The sequence below is a fragment of the Strix uralensis genome, chromosome 1 (assembly GCF_047716275.1).
Source record: "Strix uralensis isolate ZFMK-TIS-50842 chromosome 1, bStrUra1, whole genome shotgun sequence".
In the NCBI taxonomy this organism is placed as follows: Eukaryota; Metazoa; Chordata; class Aves; order Strigiformes; family Strigidae; genus Strix; species Strix uralensis.
In genome coordinates this window covers 25,743,031-25,756,567 of record NC_133972.1, presented here as the reverse complement: position 1 = coordinate 25,756,567, position 13,537 = coordinate 25,743,031, and positions in this window count along the sequence as shown.

Genomic DNA, 13,537 nt, shown 5'->3' with positions numbered 1-13,537 from the left:
AAGGATCCCTTGACCTGCTGGTTACACACTTGCTGATCCAACCCAGCCTGGAGTTAGCCTTCATCCCCGTGAGAGCACACTGCTGGCTCGTGTTCAGCCCATTGCTCACTGGGACGCTCAGGTCCTTTTCTGCAGAGCTGCTGCCCAGGCAGTAGGTCCCCACTGTTGCAGGGAGTTGTTCGAGATGAAGTGCAGGACTTTGCATCTGTCCGTGTTGATCTTCATGAAGTCCCTGTTGCCCCATTTCTCTAGTTTGTCCAGGTCCCTCTGAATAGCAGCCCTGCTCTCCAGGGTAATGACCTCCTCCTGCTTTGACATTGTCTGTGAACTTGCTGAGGGAACATTATCTCCCATTGTGCAGGTCATGGGTGATATTGGTGTAAACCAGTTCTGGCCTCGGTATTGATCCCCAAACTCACTACTCATAATTGACTGCCTGATGGCTCTGAATCCTTGACCACTCCCTCTGGAGCCTAAGCATCCAGACAATTTTTCACCCACTTTCTCATCCATCCATGCAGCACATACTGCCTCAGTTTGACTACAAGGATGTTATTGGAGACCATGTTGAAAGCCTTGCTAAAGCTAAGGAAAGTGGCATCCACTGCCCTCCTCATCCCTGCAGAGCAGGTCGCTTATTCCATCGGGAGGGCAGGGAGGCTGGTCAGGCACATTTTGCCCTTGGAGAACCCATGCTGGCTATTTCTAGTCACTCTTCTGTCCTTTGTGACATGGACACAGAGTCCCTCAGGACTTGCTTCACAATTTTCCCAGGCACTGAGTTGAGTCTGACCAGCTGGTCCTTCCCCAGATTCTCCTTTCTGCCTTTTTTTTTTTTTTTGAAGGCAGGAATCTTTCTCCAGTCATCAGGGACCACTCCTGGTTGCTATGATGAGAGAGTATGGCCTTGCAGAGACATTGACCGTCATCCCCAGCACCCTCAGGTGCATCCCCTCTGGTCCCGTGGACTTGTGCGTATGCAGCTTACCTCTGTGGTCCCTAGCTTGACACCCTCCTGTAGTGTGGGGAGTGCCTCTCTCCCCTAGTCTGTGGAACCGGGCTGAGACCTTGCCAATAAAAGCGAGGCAAAGAAGGCACTGAATAAGGCTTCTCCAGGTCCATCATCAGGTGTCGGCTAGGTAGGAAGCTGTATGCCAGGGCACATCACAACTTGGTGGGGTTGGTGTCTACCCCATACGCCACTCAGGAAATTAGATGTCATTTAAATACAGAGCAGCTCATTACAGTTCTTGCCTGACCAGATGAAGTCTGCCTTTCTCTCAGATGGCAGCTAAAGTTGCTGCTGTGGAGTAAAAACGTCTCAGTTTATATGGACTGCAAGTCAGCACAGCACCAGGTCTTCCTCTAGCACCCAGCTTTGTGTGCACCTGATGGTAGGGGACAGCAGAGTGGTCCCCAGCATAACTCCAAGCTATTCAGCATGTCTCTAAGTCTGGATTTGGGACAGATTAATGCCAGCAGTGGTGCGTGTGCATGTGTGTCGCATTTTCCATCACAGCCAAGTGTCCTTTGACTTACCCAAGCAGAGAGCAGAAACAATATCATGTTTTATGTCTCACCAACCAAATCCAAACAGGATAGTACATGAGATGATGCTAACAGCAGACCTCAAGTCGGGCATTGATTGGCAGATCAGACACAGACCTGGTGGAAGCTGACGGAGGTACAAAGCAGCCTTCAAGTAAGATAAAAGGAGCAAGTGAAGATCCCTGTGCGGCGTGATCACTACTACTGTAGAAGCCACCACTCACAGCATCACTGCAAGCATTGCGCAGCCTGGAAAACAGCAGCCCAGCAAAGCCCCAAATACTGCTTATGGGGGACAACACAGGACAGTGACAGTTAATGACTGCAATTAAAATTGCAGAACTTTTGCGGTTTGACCAGTGACCAATCCATGGTGTTACAGTCTACTTTTCAAACAATTGAAAAAATCACTGTATTGGGTTTACAGATGTTCTTCAAGTGGAAGAAGAAGACACATTATCCTACACCATTGCTACTGTTAGTAGCCTGATGTGTTTCCGTTTCTGCTCATGGCTATCTTCACCAGTAAAAAGGAAAAACAGCATCAGAGCAGACAGAAAATACCGTGGTATTTCTGGAGGTACGAGGGAATGCTTTGTATTTCCTGGATGCAAACAGTATTTCTACTTGGTAATAGCTGTGCTGGAACCGATCGTCTTTCAGTCATTGTCTTTTTAAATCCCAGATACGGAAAACCTATATTTTTTTAATTGATTTTGTATCTTTTCTTGATGTAGCTTGATACAGCACCCTAAAAGCTTCCACTGAACTGGGTAATTATATTTTGTTTTTAAGCCAGAAATGTTTTAAATTTCCCATGATGTTAAACAGCTCCAAAGATACTTTGAATATTGGCCAAAAGCATGGCGAGGGCCAATGATTGGCTACATGACTGTCGAAACAAAACTCCCAGAGCACTGAGCACCCCTAGGAAACTGGGCATCTCAGGAAAATTAAAACACCCAACTCCGACAGCAGGAGCTGAGAGTTGAGGCAGCATCTGCCCTGCCTCGACTGCCCTTGGGCACCTTGCCATGTTGGCCCTGGCAGGTAGCTGCTCTGCGCTGAATTAGTGTATTTGTCTTTTAAGATGAAGTTTTGTTAAACTTTTATTCTCTGACTGCACAGATCCAAAAGTTAGGAGAAAAGTTGATAAAAACTGTAGTTCCTCAGCAGGGAAACAGAAAAGCGCTACCTTTTCGCAAAGCCTGAAGCGCTGATTCTCTCTCCACATGGTAGACCGAGGGTGTCTCCAAAAACCCGTAAATAGCTATCTGATCCCCGCAACAGTGATCTGCAAAGCTATGAAGCCGTCTCTGCTTTTCAGGTTTCTGATGCAAGCGACTTGCGTAATACCTCAGGCTTGCAGGTATAGGACCCGTAGCCAGGCCATAAGGCTGAATGCATATCTTATCCACCTTGAGGCCAAAATAGCCTGACCTTTAGATGATCTTCGGAAGATGATGAATAATGTATTGCATCTCCCAGAAGGCTGATTTCTGCCCATAGAGTAACTGACAGTTTTCCTGACATCAACCAACCGTGTCAGCTTGTATCTTTTTGAAAAAGGTTGTTGAGGAGAAAAACCTGTAAGGTGGAGGAAGGACTGCTTCAAAAAGAAGTCAAAAACTACTGCAACCATCAAATGGGAGTGACTCCTGGGACAGCCCTGCCGCCATGCAATGCCTGTAATGTCAGGATTCTCCTGAGCACAATAAAATCTATCAGAGAAGAAACATCAGCAGGGCTGGAGAGAGACAGCGAGAACCAAGGGCAAGGAGAGCACTTCCGAGGAGTTAATTAGCGTTGTGTTGGTGTTTGTGGGTGAGCAGACCTGTGAGCAAGGGCATATATTTATGAGATTATTTAGAAATTCCCAAAGAAGCTCTCTTTGTTGGCAAACGGCAGCACCGAGCCAGCACTGACACACATACTAGCTGATATGAGAGAGAATTTAGATGTCACTCGTTATGGAAAAGGCATTACAGGATAAAGTCCAAGTCCTTTCGTTCAAAGAAATCTCCAGGACTGCTTCAACCTAGCCGCCTGCCATCTCTGTCCACTTCCCACTGGGCTGGGGCTGTCCCCAGGAGCCCAGGGGGCCCTGGGACCAATTGGGTCTTGGCAAAAGAGACCAGCCGGGTCTCAGGTCTGTGCGAGGGGGCTCCCCCCCTCAGGTAGTGGACCGGCACCCTCCCATGCAAGGAAAGGCTTGTCTCCCTCTGTTCTCCCTTCTCCTGGAGTTGCCATTAAAAAGGCCCAGAAAGAGCAGCCTACTGTCAAGAGTCACCAAAGTGACTCTTAAGCCCAGAGGGAATTTTTAAAGTGATTTCATGCTTAGAAGTTTACACCTGTTCGGGGACAGGTAAAGCTCCTAAGCCCCGCGTTGGTGCTTTTGAAAATGTTGTGCCATGCCAATTAGCCACAGACGTCTTTGCAGAGTAAGAATGATGCTGCTTGGGTTTCCCCTGTTTTTCTGGGCTAGACCATTTCCTGGCAGCAAGCCTGAGCTCTCACCCTCATAGCACAGCATGGACAGCAGGAATGGGCTGCGCTTCCTTCTGGTGTGGTTTTGGGGCAGTGCAGCTCTTTGATGCTCTGTCTTGCTCTCTTTGCCACCCTCTTGGCACTCGCCAGCACTCCAGTGGGCTGTCTGCCTGTTTGCTCTAGCCCAGTGCTCTCAGCAAGACTGGGGTTGTCTTAAATGCTTTTAGTAGCGGGGTGGCCACTATTAAATGAAAATACACCTCTTAAATGAAAATATATCTTTAGACATGGCAAATGCCTTATCTAAAGGGGCTTTTGGGGAACAGCTAAGTTGCAGGGAACCACATTTTCTGCCAGCTCTTCACTGGAGTCAATACAACATCTTCTAAAAAAGCCTGTGTGCAGGGGATCGTATCCATCAGCAGGATTGGAACTGATTGGAAATAGGAGCACAGACTTCTTTTAAAACATAATAAAAAGAGTGCTTCTCTATGACTTATTACATATTCCTTATGCTTAAGCTGACACTACTTATGTTCCTTACGTGCTTTGCTCAGTTATGATCTTAAGCACTTGTATGATTTTAAGGACCTGGAGAGGCTGGCTGGCTTCACTGGATGCTGTTTGTGTTTAACGTGATGCGGGGGTTATGCTGCAGATATATGCTACAGTCTAACCAGGTAAAACTACCAGTTTTGACTCAAGCATGTTTGGTCTCTTATTTTTCTTGGGGCTTTATTTTCTGAGGTGTTACTCCAGAGTCTTCTCCATGCCTTTGGAAGGTAACATCCATCTTGTTGGGACTTGCTGCTTAAACTGCGTGGGAATGAAGGGCCATTTGACTTGCCAGGCTGCCTTAGGCCTGCTGCAATCTTTTAGCAGCTTGGGTGACAAAGCAGGAGCTGTGGCTTCCAGGGTCTGTGTTGCTCTGCAAAGAAGATGAATGCTTACCTGGAGGAAAGCAGGGACAAGGGAGCTGGGGATTCAGTGTCTTGCCACTGAGGGCAGTGGGTAGGAGAATGGCTCCAGAATATATCTCTGAGTATACCAAACCTTTACAGGAGAAGATGGCTGAACATGGCTCCCCCTGTTCTTCTGACCAGTGGGTCTGTGCTCAGACTCCCCGAGGTCAGGGTGGACTCCCATTGCTCCTCTGCAGGCTGCATTCACTTGGCTGAGCTCGGGCTGGGGCAAAGCCCACTCCTGGGGCGGGGTGAGGTGGACACAAAACCCTTCTCAGCTGCTCTTCAGCCAGCATCTTCTATCACAAGGAAAGATGACAAATTGTTTGTTAAATTATTTAAGATATTACTGACTGGTTATGAATTATTAAAGTGTTTATTACTTACCATTTGGATGGCAACTCAGCACAGAAAATCACAAGCCTTTCAAGAAACCTGAGGCCAGCCATGGCTTGCCAGACATGCTGGGGACTCTGGGGTGAGCCGAGGTGGTGGGCGCAGCAGCATCTGGTGTGAGAAAAGGCACTGCTAAAGCCTGGAGCATGTTGCAGCCTGCGCTGCTGCAGATGGCTTTGCCACTGGTGCTGCAGTCTCACAACCTCCTGCCACTCCTCCCAGTGCTATTTTTATTTGATATTTGCATGATGGCAGAGCTAGGACCCCTTTGTACCATGCGCCATATGAACAGACTGCAGCGACAATGCTTGCCCCAATGGTTTGCTCCCTATTACTGCAATTTTCTTATTAATTAAAGTATCTTTAGGTAGGAGAGGACACCACTAAAGCAAGAATATGCTAACTCTCATCAGCAAATGCATATATTTGTTTTATGGTTTTGTTCTGTTAAAGATACTTGAAGTTTTTTATGCCAGCCCTTTTTCCCTCCTTTCCAGCCTCCCCCATGTTTGGGGTTTTTGCTTTCTGTTTTAATTTTCCCATTCCTTGAAACTGTAATCACGTGCTGATCATTAGGACTTCTGTTCAATGCATACTTATCCTTTGTGGTCACCGTTCAAGAGTTGAGATTAGTGATCAAAGAAAGAGTGTGTCTTATCTTCCAATGTTATTTTGAGAAAGACAAAGCAAGGAGATAAAAGTAGCCCGTTTGGACATGCAGCTCTGCTTAACAATACCTCCACATCACTGTCGAGACAGTCAGGATTGGGCATGTGGTTAAAATATAACTCGTTGGAGCAAAAATTCTGCTAGTGAGTTCTGACTACCTAACATGGCTGCTAAAAAATGAGAAGAGGTTCACAATTACACTTTTGGCTGAGCAAGAAGAGTTTGATTTGCAGGCATACGTACGTGATGACATCCAGCATCCACAGGGTAGTCAGCGATTGCTGGAAATCTCTGAAAGTGTTTGTGAATACAGTCAACTGAATATGTTTGTCCTTGAAATGCACTGTTTCTTATTTAGTATCCTGTGTTCATTTTTCCTCCCTTGCAAACATTTCAGTCATTCAGCCCAGGAACTGATTAAACCACCCAGTAAACACAGTACAGATGTCAAAGTGAAAAATTCACAAGCTATTCATAACAAGCCATCTGCTGAAAATAATTTGTCTAAACTATTTGGGGAAAATTTACGAAGTAATGAAAACGCTCAGAGATATTTGGGAAGATTCTAATTACCAAAAATCAAGAGAAGGCGTAATGATATGTTTTGGATACAACTGAAATCTTTACAGCTCGTTGCAGGATTTGGGATAATAAATGCTCTTTGGCCTGCCGTGCTAATTACCGGCTGCTCAGTTTTGAAGCACGTAAACCTGTTTCACGTTCATGATTACCTTACAAGAACGAGCAGTTTGGTGGTAGTCTGTGGTCTGATTTATATTCCCAGGGCGATAAACGGCTGAACTCCCACTCAGGCTATATTTGGACTACACTGGAAATCCAACCTTCAGAAATTCAAACCACCCAAACAATAACATACAGTTTTGCTCAAGAAAAGGCATACCTAACCTTCAAGAATTTTTCATTCAGGTAAATCATTGTTTCTTTGACCATTCAAACTGTTTCGCTAGTGCCGTATCCCGGTTTTCAGAGCCCATGCTGAATCCTGGAGAGAAGCTCTTTCATCTGCTGTGGCTCCAGGAGCACGTTTCTCTGTTCTCTGCATCTCTTCTTTACCTTCATTTACACACTGGTGCTTTGACAGACACCTGAGCTGTCTAAAGTGATTTTTGCGTGCAAAATGCAGATTCGGGCCCCTGGGAAATGTATTTGATGGTAGATCAGAGATCTCACCTTTAAACCACAAGCAATTTCCTGAAGAAGGCTTAAAGTGAAATAAGAAAGAAGAGAAAAAAAGATTAGTATCTTCAGGCGACATTTTGCAGCACATCGCTTAAATCCTCCTCCCCAGCACACAGGCTGAGTAAAGGTTAATCCTACAGCATATAAAAATCCCATACAATCCACAGTCCCTCAATATACACATTTCCAGGAGGAATTCCTCTGACTGAGCATAGCTGGCAGCCACACAAAAGGTATCTCAGAGCTTAACGGCCACAAGTCAGTGGAGATCTGGGTCCATCAATCTCCAGAGGATATAAAAGTCACGCGGGGACATTGCTGCTGTCCCTGCACATGCAGGATGGGGTCTTCCTTTTGGGGGGGGGCCCATGTAGACCAAGAAGAAAGATCTCTCTGAAAGCCCACGCAAAGAAGCAGTTGTCAGAGCTTTCACGATGGGATTAATGGGCCTGGGGTCAAACAGATAGGTACGTGGGTACTTAATGAATTTTTCAGTAGATGTTACATCTGAAGCCTGTACTTACTGAGCCGTTCCCCTTTTCTTTGGAAACTGTCAGTGTAATTAGTCTAAATAGACTGAAATGTCCGTGAGTAGACCTGGTTGCTGAACTTCACCTATGATGAGCACAGGAAAATTTGTTTGATGTTTGCAGTAAGAACTTGCTTCCCATTTTTAAGTGACTTCTCATATTGAAGTCCCAATTACGTACTTTTAAATAGAGATGAGCTAATGCATTGTCCAGCTGCTCTTGCCACTATCCTGTGTTTGTTGATAGTTGCCCATCTGCTCTTTGCCAGCTTAAAAATAAACATCTACAAGTAATATGAAAAGTTGTTAATTTAGAGCATTATTCTGATGCTACACAATTCAGTGTTTTCCATCTAAAAGGTCATTCCATTCAAATAAAACACATGAAAAAATGTGGTAGATAGTGTTAGCAGAGGGACAAAATGAACTTTTGGAAAATATGCCGTAAAATGTTGCTGCCAAATTAAGAGTTTCAAAACCTGCGTCAGCCTACTTCTCTTGCTCCTTTGCCTTTTGTTAGTGTAATCTAACCCTCAGCTCGACAAAGATATTTGAGTGTCAAACTCTCATTGAATCCAGTGGGAGTAAAGCACCTAAATACTCTTCTAAAATCTTGGTCGGAGGGTCTCCAGCTTTGCATTGCACATAACCCCGACAGGGCTTCGGCACATGGTTTGTCTCTTATGCCTGGACAGCGTTGCCTAGCGCCGTACCCTGCATTTTCGATGGGGAAACGGTGGGAAAACGGGGAGGACCGGCGCAGGTCTTTGGGCAGAGCCCCCCCGTAGCTCCCCCGGCGGTGGGGCTGCCAGAGCGTGGCCTCCACCACGGTGCAGGTCGGTGAGTGCGGAGCGCTCCGGCCCGTCGGGGAGGCGGAGGTGCGAGGGGCAAACAGGGGACACGCGGTGTGAGCCTGGCGATGCTCCCGGGGATGCTGCCGGTGCCCGCCGCCGGCGGCACCCCCCACCCCCCCCCGCCCCCCCGACCGCCGCCTCTTCTCCGTGCAGCCCGGCGAGCAGAGGGGCTGCCCCGCGCCCCCATTTTCGCCGGTTTGCTGTCGGCGGTGGAGGCGGGCGGGCTCGGCGGCCCCGGCGGCGGCTCCCTCCTCCTCCGCGACGGTGGTGGCGGCGGGGTTTGGCGGGACGAGAGTGGCACCCAGCGGCTGGTGACGCCGTCACAGGGGCCGCTGCCCTCGCCCCGCTCCCCGGGCTGCGGAGAGGGGCCGCGGCCGGCGCTGCCCGGGCCTCGGCTCCGCGGGGAGCGGGACAGCGCCGGGCTGGCGGCGGGTCTCCAGCCCTGGACTCCCAGCCTTGGGAAGGACTTGTAAACTGCCTTTTTTTTTTTTTTTTTTTAATAAAAACCACACACACAAAGGAGCGGGAGAGGCCTGAGGAAGCCGAAGGGGAGGTCTGGGCTTGCTGCTGGGCCGGGGCCGGGGGGGGACAGGGGGACACGTGCCTTGGGACCTTTCTCTTGCTATTACAAATATCAGAGAGCAGGATTTCTCCATCCGCCAGTTTTCTCCTGAGGGAGTCCTCCCAAGACGAGGACAGTGGTACTTGCTCCAGGGCTGGATTGCATGAGGCAAACCTCAACTTTCCCTCCCAACAAGAGAAATGGAAGAAGAGATGAAAATCTGTCAAACTTAACTCCAATCCCAGTCAGAGGCATTTCGGTGGAGTTGCTGAGCCTGTCAGAGCACCTGAGTTGGGAGTACTGAGCTTAAGAACAGATTTTCAGCAAAAATAATTTAAACCAGTTCCTTAGAGTAACAAAGATCACATTAATCGTGCAAGTAATGGTGTGCGTGCTGGTGTGAACCAGCCCCAAAGCCCACTGCAAGCATGGGTGGTGTCTGCTGCAATGCAGCCGTGGGAGCCCACGGGCCAGGAGAGAGCAAACTGGAGAGCAGGAGCCAGCCCGTCACTCACATTCTTCCTCCAGGTCTGATCCAGAAGACAGCTTCAACAGAAACAGTGCCAGGCTCTGCCGGTTTTACTCCAGCTGAACTCCTAGGATGAGCGGATCTTAACCCTACCCTGTTTAGGGCATTGAACGTTGCTGTGTTTGTAAGAAGAGACTGTTGATAAGGATAATCCAGCTGTGGTTTTGGAATGTGATAAATAAATTGTACTCAAATGGCTGCATTTCAATAGAAGTGGAGTTTGGTGGAAAAAATATTTTTTAGAAAAAAACTGTATTTATGATTGGTTTTAATCTTTTAAGCATGGTTACAGACCATGCAGACAAGCTACTTTTCTTGTGGTGTAAAAGAATCCTCCTAAATGAATAAAATATGGGATATGTTAGAGCTGAGCTTAAAACCTAGAAAAAAGAGAAAAGAAAAAAGCAGAAAGAACACAGTCAAGACCCCGTCTCGGCTCTCATTGCCATCTGAGAATTCATGGTTGGGATCCTATGAAAGAACAACCCCTGGTGGGACAAGAATTAAAATTAGAAGAAGAAGAAAAAAATAAAATACAAAGTGACCCATGAAACCTAGCCCAGAAAGAAGGAGGGTCACCAGAGGAAATGAAGTTAAGGATATGTTTGGAGGGAGTTTGTTTTCTCAAAGCCTTCCGTTTCACTGCAGCTGATTTAAAACGAGTGTTGTGTTTCAGCAGCAGCCGTTGTAGGAGTGCGAGAGGGGAGCCTGCCACCTTGGCCTCTGCCGGCACGCTTCGCACGGAGTTGTTTCTGGGACCAGACTCAGAAGCTGTTTCTGGGACTGGACCCGGAGGAAAAGCTGCCCTTCTGCTCCTGCGGACAGAGCAATGCTGCGCAGAGGCAGGCAGAGGCATGAAATGTGTCCCTTAGCCTGGCTGCAGACAAAGATGCAAGTTTGTTGCCCAGCAGTTTTCCCTGCTTGCAGAAACGCTCAGCAGTGGTGCAGGCCCACACACTGATTTGAGCAGTGCAAGAGCTGAAGCAGATTTTGTGTGCTGAGGAGCTGGTGCCATGCCATTAAACCCTTCCTTCCACATGATAAACGCTTGTGGAGTCATCATTGCCCCATCAGCTCAACTTCTTCCGTCCCAGATTAATGGCCTCACAAATATGCCTATTTGCTTATTTTGTTTACTTCTTGTCCTCATTGTGAAGACAGCAAATCACAGAAGAACGCCTTTTTTTTTTTTTTCCCCATATTTACCTATTCAGCTCACTTACTGCCTTGAAAATATCTCTAGAGGACACCTGAGGAAGCCGTCACAGAGCAGAACTGGCCCTGAGACCCCATGCCAAAAAATCAGCCCCAAGCTGCTGTTCAACACAGCAAATTCCCACAAAGAGATTGGGGATGGATGCAGGAGCAGAGAAGGGGTTTGCTCCAGAGGACATGGGCTCCCAGGGCAGAAAGCCAGCATGTTGTGTGGTGGTGGTGGTGAGACAGCTCTGCTGCTGGTAGTAACCTCAGTGCAGCTGAGATTTCCATGTCATGGCTAAAGTAGTTTTTTCCTTGCGGCCAAGTGTTTGTTAAGCAATGCCCTGACTGCCTGTTGCCTGCCTCTCCTAAACACACCAGGCAACAGGAGGGGCAGGACGTCAAGCCAGGCTCAAAAATCACATTTTAGCAACTTCAATGAAAATTTCACTCCTTCTGCAAGTGTACATGGCCATGCAATGCACTCCATTCCCCCAGGCTGGATGTTTTCCAAAGGCTGGGGAGTCACAAATCATGAACAGCAGCACTTTTCATCTCAAAGTGCTTCTCCAAGAGGGCCACATCTGTGCTGCCCTCCAGCTCTGGGCACAGTCTGGATGCCCATCACAGACCTGCTCTCCTCAGGGCAGTCCCACTCCAGCCAGCGAAGCCCCGCTCCTCCGCACGCTCCTCCTTTTACCTTCTTCTTAACTACTGAACGCTTCCCTTCTCTCCCCGCATCGTGAAACTCTGTGGGGACTGTGGCAAAAACAAATGACCCCCGAAGATTTTGTAGCTCTTTGCTGGGTCAGGAGGCTTGGACTGAGAGATGGTCCTGCAGCAGCAGGTGGATGAAGGTGAGGTGGTGCCTGCTGCTCCATCTCTTCCAGTTGATGGCAGGAGCAGCCACCTTTGTTCCCGGTGCCCCAGGCTCCAGCCCTCCTCAGGGGTGTATTGGGGGTCTATGATGTCCAGTGATGTTAGCTGGAGGTTGCTGACACCATTAAGCAAATACATTTCAAGGGGTGGTTTAAATAATAGATAAATTACAGGGAAGTTTCTGCTTAGCAAGGATCTTTACACTTGGAATACTAGTACTAACCATGTCTGAAAATAGTGGTGTGGATGGGGAAAAATAAATCACACTGTCAAAAGCCGAGCTGAGTAAATGCCGCAGCAGGGATGTTTCAAGTTCATTAGCTCTTTGCAAAGCCATACTTATACTGAATCAAATAGAAAAATATCTCCAGCGAAGGGGTGCAATCCTGCCATCATGGTCCAGGGACCAAAGAGCCTGGTTGTCCCCTGCCGCAGCGCAGGTGCCCAGGTGCTGAGCTGCACTTTGGAGCACAACATCTAACTGTATGTCATGGCTGAGGACACTTTATTGCTTTCTGTCAACATCCTAGCACCAAGCTAGGAAGTAATACATGCTTCTAGTGATGTGATCCCTCAGATGACATTTTAAATCAAGCTTCTGTCTGAGGGGAGTCATGAAAGATCCCATGACACCATTTTTATTTCAAGAAGAATAAAGGCATTCATCTCTGCAACATTGGCTAGATTCACTGCCATATCCCAATAGACCATCTTCACATAAACAGCTGAATTAAACTGCAGTCTGGAGTAGCAGTCAGAGGTAGGAAGCTCAGGCCAGAAACTCAGGAACTAGTTTTACTTCTTCACTAAAACTATCCATGTTTTATTGCTCTGGAGGTGGGTTTGTAGTATGGCTTCCAAATAATGGTACCATTTCTCCTCAGACTCCAGAGTAATTTTTATTTAAATGCTGATGGCTGGTATTTATGTTTTCAAGCCCTGTCATGACCAGGAGTGTGAGAAGACAATCAAAAGCAAGCTTCAACCCCTATTTTCAAGGAATCCTGCCAAGCTGTGGGGGTCAAATTGCAGTTTAAAGATTTAAAACGCAGTTTTACTTCTAAAAGGAGAAAGATTGCACCAATACAGCCAAAAGAGAAATGGTGGTAACAATTTTAATACCAGTGGGAACAGCTGATTTGAATTAAGCCTTTTCTCTCAAGAGAGAGACAGCGGCCCTTATAAGGACCACATCTCTGCCACGGTGGAGCTTCTCATGACCATTAATAGTTATGACCCTCCCAAAAGCTGTGCAAGCTTTGAAAACATTATCCCCATTTTACGGATGTGGGAGTGTGGCCCAGGACTCAGCTCAGGAGCTCCCTGAGGGCATGCAGCAATCCTGCAATTGAGCCAGTACCAAAACTCATGGGAGTTACTCCGATGCCCTGCTCACCTTCCTTGCCCTACACCAGCGTTCTCCAGGCTGGACCTCACTCCCTGCCCCTTGGGCTGCTGAGAGCCCCTAGATGGATGTCCATGTCCTGGTGAAGACTGGCCCAGCCACTTTGTGTAAGGGCAGAAGAACCAGAAAGCTTCTCTGGCTGGGCTGATTTCATTCTCCAAGCAGCAGAAAATAAAGATAAGGAGAGAAAAAAAAATCAGTGGGAAGGGTAGAAAGAAAAGCTGATAAAGGGATATAGGTGTGTATACTTACCACAGTCTATGGTGTACTTAAATAACATAGCAAGGATTTTAGAAATCCAATCTTCATCCTTTTATTTA